The sequence below is a fragment of the Strigops habroptila genome, chromosome 7 (genome assembly GCF_004027225.2).
Source record: "Strigops habroptila isolate Jane chromosome 7, bStrHab1.2.pri, whole genome shotgun sequence".
Lineage (NCBI taxonomy): Eukaryota > Metazoa > Chordata > Aves > Psittaciformes > Psittacidae > Strigops > Strigops habroptila.
In genome coordinates, this window is record NC_044283.2 from 36980895 (window position 1) to 36993635 (window position 12741).

Here is a 12741-nt window from a genome sequence, read left to right on the forward strand (position 1 = left end):
CCTGTTATTGGTGACTTTTGTTTTTCCTAATAGGATAAGGAAAAGTCTTTTAAAGAAGAGCTTTTTTAATTAGACTTTCCCCCCCAGGTAGAACTTTACAAAAACAATGGTATCGTAAATATCAGGGGGTTTTATTGGTTAGAAGTGGTGATTTTGGAGCTCTGCATGGGAAGAACTTTCCTGCCTTAGATGAAGAGGAAGTTTCTTGTTTTCACCTGTTGCATACTTTCCAGGCAGACTCTGAAATACATTTCAGCTCTAATTCTGTTTGTTGCTCAATTATTATTTTGATGCTGGTTGTGTAAAATACAGAAAGCAATGAGCTTGCCTCTTGAATGTAGTTGTGAAGTTGGATTGCATTTTATATTTCTACTTTCCCAGCATTTGTCACCTAAAGGTCCTAAGGAATAAGAAAGTCAGTTTAGCAAGAAATCCAGTGGCCTTGGTTTATTTGAGTACCGTTATGTACAGATGGGAAGAACCCGGAGTTGTTATCTGTCCCAGACAAACATACAGATAATGTTATAGAACCTGACCCTCCCAACAGGAGAAAGGCCACATTTTGTGGGTGTCCACTTAAGTCTGATCTTTGAACTGCAGGTGCAGACTGTATTTAATCTTTGTAGAATGTCAGGGTAACTGAACAGTGAAAGGGGTTTTTTGTTTATAAATACAAAAACATAATAGATAATACTGTATTATCCTGCATTAACTAATAGCAATAACTATAGAAGCTGTATTTTCGAGGGTTAAGGGATGAGTTATTCAAACTGAGAAGCACTATCACAGTAGATTCTAGTAGTGCAGTACTACAGATTTAGGATTATACTTAGCTAGGTCATGAATGCTTATTGTTCATAACTAGATGCTTGATGGTATGTGTGGTTATTTATTAAATACAATATGACAAGCTATTTGAAAATAAAAATGATTTTGCTGCTAGCTTAATGCTCCTCCTGGATATTCATTGTTATGACAAAAATTCCAAGGCAAATTATCATAGATCATCTGGAGGATGAAGGTTGGGTTGGCAAGCTAATACATAGAGAAGTATAAAGGAACTGAAACTTGCCATAAATTAATTTTTTCATCATCAGTGCTTTTTCTGAGCATTGAGGAGCAACGTGGAACTGACAGTTTCCTACTTTTGTTGTGTAATCAATTCTTTCTCTATAGAGGATTTTTTCTGAAGGATTTACAATAATAGATGAAGTAAAGCATTGTAGATTAAAAGGGTAAATGTAAGAAGTACTATAAACAAGCCTAATTCATATGCAGTCAAGTGTGTTTTGCTAATTTGGTTGTTATTGAGGACTAATTTTTATGTTTTAAAGCAGAAAAATGGAGTAGCTGCAGTGTTAATGAACTGTAACTATTTAAATTCAATCTGTACCCATTCTTAGGACTCTGTCAACATGAAAAGTCCTGTGATCTCATTTCTCAGCAAGAGATCTGGCAATTTTTGTTAGTCCTTAGTGAACCTGCTAGCTGCACAAAATGGGTCTTCAGAGGGTAACATCACTTTGCCGCATGGGCTTAAAGATGTTAATGGCCTTTAACTGATTTCTGCATCGCTAATTCTCCCTGCCTTCTGTATCTCTTTGCTGGAGGTTACTGTCCCTGTACCAGGACTGGCAGACGAGGGTGTACACATTCACCCAGACAGCTTCATGGCAGATCCAGTGGTTTAACCTCTCTGACAGTCATCTTCACTTTGCACTGGGAATAGCAGGTACCTGCATCCTGTTTCACTGGCTCTGCTGTGGGCTTCATAACTTGTGATCAGAGCAGTAACAGCTCCAGGGCAATTTGACTGCAGCTGTTTGCTGGGGGAGTGTGCATCAAAGCTCTCAGGTGTGTATAGAATACCTTCCTCATTCCTGTGAATTGAGCTCCTAGGCTCGTAGTTACAGCCATGATGATAAAATCCACGGAAAGCAACTATACAGAACAAAGAACAATTAGCTATTAGTGAAGCGCTGAAGAAAAGGTGATGTTTGAAGCTTTGTCCATCTCTGGAGTATGGTTTCAGCTGGATAAAGATTTTGGTACCCCAGAAGGTACGGTACTGCCCACATCCTCCACTGTGCGTTTTCTCTTCAGTTATGCAATTGGTTCTGGTGATTATGCAGCACCACAAGATCGATCAGCTTGCTGGTCTGGCTGAAAACAAATCTTGTTTTGTCTTTTTTCAGAGTGTGTGTAAGCAAGCTGTCCTGTCTTACTGTACAGCCACCTGGCTACTAATACCAACAAAAGGCAGACTGCAGGAATTGCAGTAGGGCACTGAGGAGCGCAGGAAATTATGCAGCTGGTGACACCAAATACTTAGATTAGTGATAGAACACTTCAGAATTTTCCTGCAGACTGAAGTAAGGTGCCTGTCTCTCCGCAGGTTTCATGAGGTCAACCCTCAAGCTAGATGCCTATCCTACTATTTCTCCCTAGTAAAATTCAGTAAGAGACATCAAAACTTGGGATTTGAATACAGGATTCTTACTATTTCAGGGAGTATTCTTATCAAGAGGCTATTATCTTGTTTCCCGTATTCTCTCTTCTGTCATGTAAATTTTTAATTATCTACCATAGGCTTCCCATCTTCAGGATGGGAAAGTGCAGTGTCTCCATACAACCCTCTGATGGCCTTCTCTTTTGTTAAGATGTGAATTTGAATTTCTTCCAACTGAGGAAGCTTTGCAACTCAGATCTGATACTTAAGAGCAACTGCTGTTACTGCAATCCTTTATGAAAATGTGAGTGCCGTGAATTCAGTCTCCTTGGCTGGCTATTTGATTGAATGTCACTGAGAGATGTGTTCTGTGTTAACACCACTGTGTTTTGGACAGACTACTATATTGGGCTCTCGGAGAGTTCTGTCAGGAATGTCTGATTACTGAATCACAAAGAGATTTAGGCAAGAGACGAGTGCCAGTATGCTCAGCAGAGCTGAAGTAACATTTCTAGTCACATTCAAGAATTAGAGCTATAACCTCTAAGCTGTACCTTAATTTGAAAAATCAAGTCCCTTTCAGAGTTGGGAATAGAAGTTTGATCTTGCAGAAAGTTGTATAACAATAATGTAGTGCCTCACAATGACAAATGTAAGTGCTAATGCCAGATAAGTATTCCAGCTGTCGTTTGTAATTGTCATTTATGTAGTTTTGGTCAGTCTTAGGTATTCATAGTATGCCTGTCAGTGTTGAACTTAACCATTACGTTCTACTTTGTAGCTCTGATTTTTCCAGGCTTAGCATTTGGGAAGAACTTCAAATGTTCAAATGCTACAAGTTGAGGCAATCTGGTCAAATAATAGACCATCTCATGTAAGTGCCTCTGAAGTGTTTCTCACAGTGAGTAACAAAATCACTGAACAATATAGAACTGCTGAAGCCTTTAGTCTCAGTATGCAGCGATTAGAGTGCTCTATCCTTAGAAAGGGAAAAGTTGCCTTTCTTGGGAAAATCCGAAAGAGACTTGGGCACCGGAATCAAACATTTTAAGCTTTACGAGGACCTCAGTATTTTGTATCTGGTGCTGCTTTCTAACTTCGTAGGTACCCCACATCTGTACATGTGCTGGTGATGTGTATATTTGTGGGTACGCATACTGGCATGAAACCAGTAACTCTAATGCTAGGAAGGTAACAGGACCTCAAGCTTTTACTCTTTTAATCCTGGGGTCTGATCCCACAGGCCTGCTGACACACAGAAGGCTGTCCAGCAGGCAGCAGTAAGTTTGTGCATCTGTGGCTTATTGTGCTTGCTTATTCTAATGACTGTGCCATTATGTGTGAAATGTTAATAGCTATGTTCAAATAGTGACCTGCCTGATTATGCTAGAACACTGAGGCCAAAGAATCTCTTCCTCCTTATTCTGCTATAATTAGCAATTCATTTATACAAGGTGAAACAGCTTCAGTAAGAAATGTGAGATGGTGAGGAAGAGAGCACATGAAGATCTGCTTCTCCAGGAAGGTGGAAGTAAGATTCCATGGGGATACACATCCTGACATATTTCTCACTCCTCTGCTAGTATTGCTTAGGTAGTACATGGTACCAAGCATCTGGTAAGCATTCCTTGAATACCAGCAGAGCTCAGGAAGTAGGCTGAGTTCCTGAACAGTTTGCTAACAACAAGACATTAAGGGCAACTTCATGGTGAGTAAAGAATAAATGTAGACTGTTGACATCAAAAATCTTCTACCGGTGAGGTTCCTTAAGTTCCCATTTATTAAATTTCCATAGTAGTAAGTGTCTGCTCCCAAGGATGTTATAAAGGCATATGACTTAGGTATGTTGCTAATCATTCACTATTACCTCATGCTGAAGCACCACAGACTGTTGTACCTATGAAATGCAATTGAGTAGATTCTGTTCTCAAACTAGATACATGAAATTGCCACACTAGGCACAAAACCTTTCCTTTCATGCAGTCCCAGTTTCAGGCCTGACCTCCCCCATGTGGGAACAATACAAATCTCTTACGCTGAAGACAAATTTAATATTTTTAATGACTTTTTGGCAATGTTAGCAGCATATCCATGGGTGAACAATTTAACAGGTATCATTGTAATCTGAGGAATTAATTAATGAGCATTAATTAATTAATGAGAAATTAATTAATTTCTTATATCCAAGAATTTTTACCTAAAGGGGTTACCAGGACCTGTGTTCAGATGTGATTCTTCGCAGTAAGCTACGTGGTAAAGCAGTGTTACAGCCTGGAAAGTAGATGTACTGTGCACTGGTTTGGATGAGAGTTTGTAATTGCTGTGTACATTAATCTGGCCAACCACATGAGATGTATATGTTTCATAATATTTTATAACTGTTAAGAGCTACATTTGTTAATTCTCACTGTAGGGAATAAGTTTTCTTCTGCAATCTGAATAAATATTTTTCTGGAAAAGGCCATGGAGAAATTCTAGAAGGAATTATCATTATTATATTTATCATCATGGCAAAATGGACATGAAGAACATTTGCAGGTCATTCCTGTTGGCCTTACTGCCTACTTCCAATGCAGAAGCTTTTTACTGTTTGCAACACCTGGGAAACAATATTTTCCGTGCGTATGAACAGCATTCACTAACTTAGCAGCTTTCAGTAAAACAAGGTAATTCTAAATACACTTGATTTTAAATACAGGGGGAGTTTTAGTTGTGTGTGCTTTCATTTCCCAAGTTGCAGTTGTGCTCTCTTGGCACTTAACAGCTGGAGTGAATGTTCTAGCTCATAAGGAGCGGGCTTGCAGCTTGCTGCCAGCTGCTGGTTGTGCCCGCAGCAGTGCCCTAGAAGGACTAGAAGCTGAGAGGTGCAGATGTTTGCAGCCCAGTGTCATTCTTGTTCCTACGAAACAGTCCCAATCTCAGCTATAAGTATTTCATCAGGAATTTCTTCAATCAAGCAGCCTAAGCAATCTGTAAATATAGATTGAATATAATCACCTAAGCTATCATTAAAAGATTCATCTCAATCAGCAGAGCCTGCTGGCTGATTGTCACCTGAAACCTTGCAATTAATGCCATGACTGGTATTTTTGATGAAATAGCTGAGTGTGGCTTGATTAATGGTGCCATCTCAGAAATGGCCTTTTCCAGTATGTATTACCATCAAAGCTGTCAGTTGTGCATACTATGTTATTCTGAAGGCTCTACGACAGACACAGCTAAATGGGTATATGTAAAATAGACTTTATCTGGCTTCTGGAGATTTAAGTAACAAAGTTCAAGTGCTTCATGTATTGATATAACAATAAATTAAAGTTAATCCATTTTGTGCAATGAATCAGAGGCTTTAAACTGAATTTGAAATTAATGTGTAGTAGGTTACACCCAAACCTAGATTGTGTGGGGCAGTGTGTGTGTGGGAAGTTGTTTGAATTGCAGTTGATTATTGTTATCAGAGGCTGAGTTCAGTACTGCAGTACCTAATTTATTACATTCAAACTAGCATCACACAGTGAACTGGGATTTGCTAAATAAACTTTTGGGTTGGTAAACCTAAACCAAACCACCTTTTTTTCTCCTCCTTTTGTGCTGTTACAGTTTTGGGGTTTTATTTCCCCCCTGCCTGAATTCCACCTTCTGTTTTGTCCCATAATTGCTTTCCTCCTTCTATTTTAACCCATAACTACATAATTCCTCTTTTAGTTTATCAAAGCAAGTTATAATTAGCAAAATATAAACAGCTGGAACTTCTGTAGTTGCTATAGTATCTGTGTACCTGAATAGTTTTATGGTAAGAGTATAGAATTTCTTTTATGCATATGATTCATTCTACCTTGCTATGTACAAACAAGCCAAGTCAGGCTCTAGAGTGGTAATTTGAGCTGTTACACCTTGCTTTGGTCACCTCATCTCTGTCAGTATTGGTCTGTGTGGGAATCCAAGACCTTTAGTAGCCAACGTCAGGACTGCGTGTTTAATACATTTCCACTGAAAAAGGAAGAACATTTTCTGGTGTGATTGTGTACAGGTTTTGACCTCTCATTTCTTTTCAGTGGTTGCATATCTCTGATAAAGATATAAAAGGTTCTAAGGTGATTCTGAAACCTTCTGTCCTTATTGTGAACTTCCTGTATTTTGTTGCTGCTACTCTTAGCATCTGATACTGGGTTAACCTACTGATAGTTATCCTGAGTAATTCAGTGTGTGTGTAGGGAAAATCAGTCACTTTTTTTTAATTAGAGAATTCAATTTTATGAAAACACAACTTTAAGAAGTTGTGCTACTATAATAGTAAATATTTCTGTTCTGGCCCACTTGGAGTCAGTTCATGTTTTTAAGAAAAACATTTGCTGCTTTTATATAATGCAGTTATTTTGTATTTGTAAAGCCTTGTCCTATTAGACTACTTTAGACTGATTAAAAATAAGCACATTCTGTTTATTTAGTGAAGATGGACTGAAGCGTAACATGAGACCTTGCACATGTTTCTAGGTGAAGTTGTATGGTATTACAATACTAGGTAATGACTGGACTTTGGAAAGAAGTTGAGAAGTTGTCATGATTTAAGAAGGAGAAAAATGGCTGCTACTGCTGAACCCAGGACAGAATTTGCAAATACTGTGTGAATAACATGAGCTATCAGAGAAGGCAAAGGATAAACTATATATTCAGTGCATATGGTAAGGTAAAGAAAAACAATAATGGTGTGTTATTTTTCTAATTTCTTCTTTGTCCAAATGGATTTTAAGCTTGCTTGTGCATTCTAGTATTGAGAACATTTTTTACTTTTAAACCGTTCATCTACAGAGCCCAGGATTATCTTAAATGTTAGTTCTCAGTTACAATCAAAGCAAATTGCATTGTTACCTTCTAGACCACTTCATGTGGAAACACCATCCTTGCCTTCAGAGTAGAACTTTTGCAAGATGCTTTTTCACTTTCACAGATTCTGCAGTACTGCTGTAGCAATGAGTTTAAATTTAATATTGTAAATTAGCTCTCCAAAGGTAGTCTAGATTTAAAATTGAAATTGAAATGTAAATTTTGCTTCCACTTATATTTTGTAACTTGAGTGTTTTTCTAAAGACATTTCAAAACTTACATATGTATAAGATCATCCTGAAGTTCTAGAACATGTTAATTTATTAAATAAGTGCTTGAATTCTCATTTGACTTGTTTCTTTCTGATTAAAACCTTAGGGTTTTGCTGCAATAGAATTATTTATACACTAAGAAATGTAGTCTGAGTTATTTTTATGAGAGATTATACATTGGTTTTTCTGTAGTTGTTCTTAATGGACATTACCTTAGGTCTGAAATAATACTAGCCTAGGACAATATTTACCTTTTCAACAGAGTCAGCTAGCTGGAGCAAAAGCACATTGCAAACACTACGTAACTGGGTTAGGGGTACCAACACTGGTTATCTCTATGTGATGCTGCATTGTGTTTTCTGGATAAATCTTAAAATATATTTCCCAGTTTTCCCTGTTTCAAGTGTTTGGGTTTTTTTTCTTTTCCATAGTACAGTGTCCTGGCCTCTAACAAATTATGAGGGTTTTTTGCATGTCTAATCATTATTGTCACTGTCATTATGATCAAGTATTTCCTGGGCCAGAATGAGAGAGAGAAGTTATGTTTGAAGGAAATAGCTACAAACAATTTCTAGATTAAGTGCATCTGGAGGAAGACAAGTGGACATTAATACACTTAAACTGATTAAAGGAGCATGATAAATCCACCTGGTTTCTGCAGAAGGGTAGGCTAGATGTTTACTGTAATCCTTTCTAGATTTAAAAATATGTGAATATATCCCTCTAAGAAATATGATTCTGTCAAAAGTGCAATAGGTAGAAATCAGTTTTTCATTTATATGAAACTATAAACACCTACCCCATCTGTCTTCCTGGATCCTATGATAAAATGTGAGGATAGCTCCTATTGAAGTTGCTGCCTAGTGCAGCATGTAAATGCACATTTCTTCAAAAACCTGCATTTGCTCTGCACAAACTATAAACCAATGGAATACAGATGAGTTCTTGCCTAAAGATGTGATGCTCAAGCTGCTGTGGTAAGGCCCACTTCAAGTACTGTATTTTTGGAGCATGGACCCATCAGTAAAATCTATGCATAAACCAGTTTTTTATCTAGTGAAATGTCCAGTTGGATTTACTTGTAATCGGAGGTTAAACCTATTTAATCTGAGCACAGAGCATTTGGATTGCAGTTAATTTGTTTAGTTGATCTCAAATGGCAATAATAGAGGTTGGTGTAAAAGACCACACAGACATGATATCTGAAGGAAGGACTTAGGTTTCAGCTCCATCTGTAACCAAACCAGTCGAATGGGCCTTCTCCTGCCAAGACAGGAACTCCTGCTTCACTTTTCCCTTCAGAGTTCCTAACTACACTGTTTCATCTGATCTTCAGGTTGGGCCCCGCTGCTCGTCAGTGCCTTCTGAGAGGCCTTTCTCAGCCAACTCTCTGTTAAGATCTTGCCTGAAACCTTAGTGTTAAAAGACAACTAGCTTTTAGGATCTTTTCACAGTATGTTTATACCACAGAACTAGTAGCTAGAAGACAGTCATGTTGTTTGAAGTTGATTTTATAATAAAAATCATAAAGCATACAAACTCTGCAGGGACCTGCACTTCGTACAGGAGTGGCAATTCAATAAGTTAAATAACTAAAGCACTGACTATGTTTACACAATGCTGTGTACACTCGGAATTCCACCCTTAAGTGTGCTTGTTGCATTTTTAAGAAGTGTTTATCTGGAAAATACTTTTATCATTGGGTTCTCTCCTTAGATTGGATTTTATTTTGTTGTTCCAGTAAAATAAAGTATAGCACACTTCCACACTTTTCGAAATGGATTTTCAATGTACGTTTTGAATGTTCAAGTTAAAATTGGACATAATAAACAACCTTTCAGGCATTAGAGGAGTGAAAAGACAGACGCAGAACATATTATGTTATACCAGATGCTGAACCCCAGCTGTCATCAGCAAATGTCAGTACAAGCATAGCTGATGGCAAGTTAAATTGCATCGTGTAGAAAGGTACAAGAAAGATGTTGAAGAGTTTTAAATGTTCTAGGGATTTTGTTCAGAGAGAAAGAGGGCCTACAGTTGCTGTGAAGTCCATGAAAGGCTTTGCAGTACCTTTTGATTCCATGTAAAAGATACTTAGCCACTAATGATGAACATTCATACACATATCAAAGAAAGGATGGCATGTTCCACTTCTTTGAAAGTCCCCTTCCACCATCAAGCTAAAACACTCTTACTCATTTTTTCCCTTCCAGAAAAACAAGTGAGAACTAGCACCATTTTACACAGGAAGGTGGATGAAGAAGTACTTGTATATGTAAAACTGTAAGAAGTCTGTAGTCACAGCTGTGACATAGTCATGTCTCAAAATTTGAGTGCATATTTTGGTGTAAATTTATTTATCCCCCAGTGAATTACTGGTACAAGACCATTGCTTCAGCCCTCAATCTAATTGCTGAATTCACATTGCTGTTAAATGGTAGTTGTACATGTATATATAACATATATACAAAAAACCTGCATGTCTCTCTAACAAATAGCTGATTCTAAAAGTACCTTAAATAAAGGTATAAAGACATGAAACCAGGCATAAAATCTGTTGATTCTAACCTGAATGTCAGAGAGTGGAAAATAAATGTTACTTTCAAAGTGAAAGATAAACTCTGCCTAGACTTACTTAAGCTGTAACAGTAACTAAAGTGCCACCATAAAGTAGAAACTGGGTATGGCATTAGCATTTTCTAGGTTTAGCATTTTTACTTCACAACTTGTATGACCTTGTCCTGATCGTCTAAGCACTGGTTTACATGGCATCTGAGCTGAGTTCTGAGAGCTTTATGAAGTTAGCTTTGTGGTATATAAAACCAGAAAAAGTGTTTTCTGCATGAGGTTGAAGACAGGTTTCTGTTATGAGTCATGCTGTCACTTTGTAATGTTAATGCCTAAAAATGCTCTCTAAAAATTGCAAGAGTACTTAGAAGTCAGCTTTCCTGGAAGACTCCTTTTTATTACTGAACTGCTGTCACCACTTTGTCCAGAATGCATCTAGTCAAAGGAGATTACGTGAGCCTGTCAACCCCTACAGCCTTCTGCAGATGGGTACAGGTTAAAGTAACAACGCTACATCAGAAACCTGAGGCCTTTAAAAAGGGCTGTATTTTTTAAAAAAGCCATTTACATTGGCTTTCATAAGGAATATAAATGACATAAAATGTTTAGGATAGACAGTTCCCTCTTTTAAGTTGAAGACGGGCAGAGAGAGCTGAGGTTATTCAGCCTGGAGAAGAGAAGGCTCAGAGATCTTAGAGCAGCTTCCAGTACCTAAAGGGAGCCTACAAGAAATCTGGACACAGACTTCTTACATGTAGTGTAAGGACATGTAGTGACAGGACAAGGCAGAATGGCTTTAAGCTGACAGAGCAGAGATTTACATTGGACATTAGGAAGAAATTCTTTGCTATGAGGGTGGTGAAACACTGAAACAGGGTGCCCAGAGAAGTTGTGGCTGCCTCATCCCTGGCAGTGTTCAAGGTCAGGTTGGACAGGGCTTGGAGCAACCTGGTCTAGTGGAAGGTGTGCCTGTCTGTGGCAGGGGGTTGGAACTGGATGGTCTTTAAGGTCCCTTCCAACACTAACCATTCTGTGATTCCATGAACTTAGGCTTTGTTGTTCTTTTTAGCCTTTGCAGTTGATTGTATGCAACACAAGCCATTAAAATGTGTAAGCCAGATATGAATCTGAAATGTGTGTTCCATCACTTGCACTGTAATAGATGAATCAATGTGAAAAAATAAATGTATTTGTAACTATTAGGACAAAAGCTGAATATCAGGACTTTTACTGTAAGCAAATACAAGACATCCTTCCACAAACTGTCTGCAATTTTGCACCCTTAGTTGCAGATTCTTTCTGAAAGGTTGAGAGAGGGATGTGTTCCAAGGTAAGTTTTCTTGCCAGCTGTTTTTTTTTTTTATCAAAACCTTTTATGACCAGCTATCAACCATCGCTTGTTAAACAAGTTACATAGTGCTGGCCTCTGCAAGAAAAAGAGAAATAAAGAAACAGTATTTGCAAAAGCACAAAGTTTTGCAGAGGCAGCTGGTGAATCAGAATTCATTGTCTCTTGCTTAGTCTCCTACTTCACTGGAGTGTAAATGTGTCAGATGCCTCCACACACTAGTTCTCTGTGATAAGCTCAAGGTATCCTTGCCTTCAGTTACGTCCATTTCTGCCTTTCCTCACCTTGTGATATTATACAACCCGGTTATATTCTAAGCAAATTTAGGCTGATATAAATATGCCACCCCTTCAAAAGAGACACGCAAGGAAACACACTCTACAGACTTTTGAAGTTCATAACCTAAATGGGTGGTATTTGTAGAGGAGAGATGAGATTAGAATTTAATAATTTATAATGTTATTTAATGTGTAGCATAATAGCCTTAGCAATGTAAGAGAACAGTTGAGTTCCCATTGATATTAGCATACCCTACTTTCACAAGGTTTAGAGAAGAGGTACTAGTCCCAGAGGTGTTTGAATGTTAGGCAGTAATCTAATTTCTACATGTAAAGTTTTAAGAAATAAACATTTCTCCACAATCAAAACTTTCATGTTGCACTTCTTTAATAGCCAGGCCTTGCCCTATGGCTCCTGCTTTATTCCTTATTTTAGCTTCTTACATTTATTTCTACACATTTCAGAATTCCTCTAAAGCATTTTACATTTTATCTGCTAGATGACGTGTCTTGCCTGAGTTTATAAGCTAAGTATCCATTTCCTTAAACAAGCCTTTTTGCAGAATGTTGATATCCTTCAGTGATACAACCATTCTGAAATATCTTTAGAGACACACAGATGTTTAGAATTCTTAACCTATATTATTGTAACTTCATGCACAGAGACTACAAAAATCTTTAATTTGCAACCTCACTGGTAAATAGTGAGCTGCCAGCTCACAGCAGGTAAATCTGCTGCCAGCTCTCGTTTCTTCAACTGGATAGAGCCTACGCTAGCCCATGACATTACAATTGAGATAACAAATACAAGTTATTGCATGCTAATATTTGTAGCTAGGCTGAAAGTAGCAGAAAAGGGGCAATACAGAAAGTCATTTTTTAAAACACAACTTCTATTTGAGGTGAAGCTTCTGCTATTGTAATAGTAGTTTTGATTTTAATGTAGGTTATTTCTTATGCTTTTAATGTATACAAACTTTGGGAAAAATGACTTATTAAATTTAC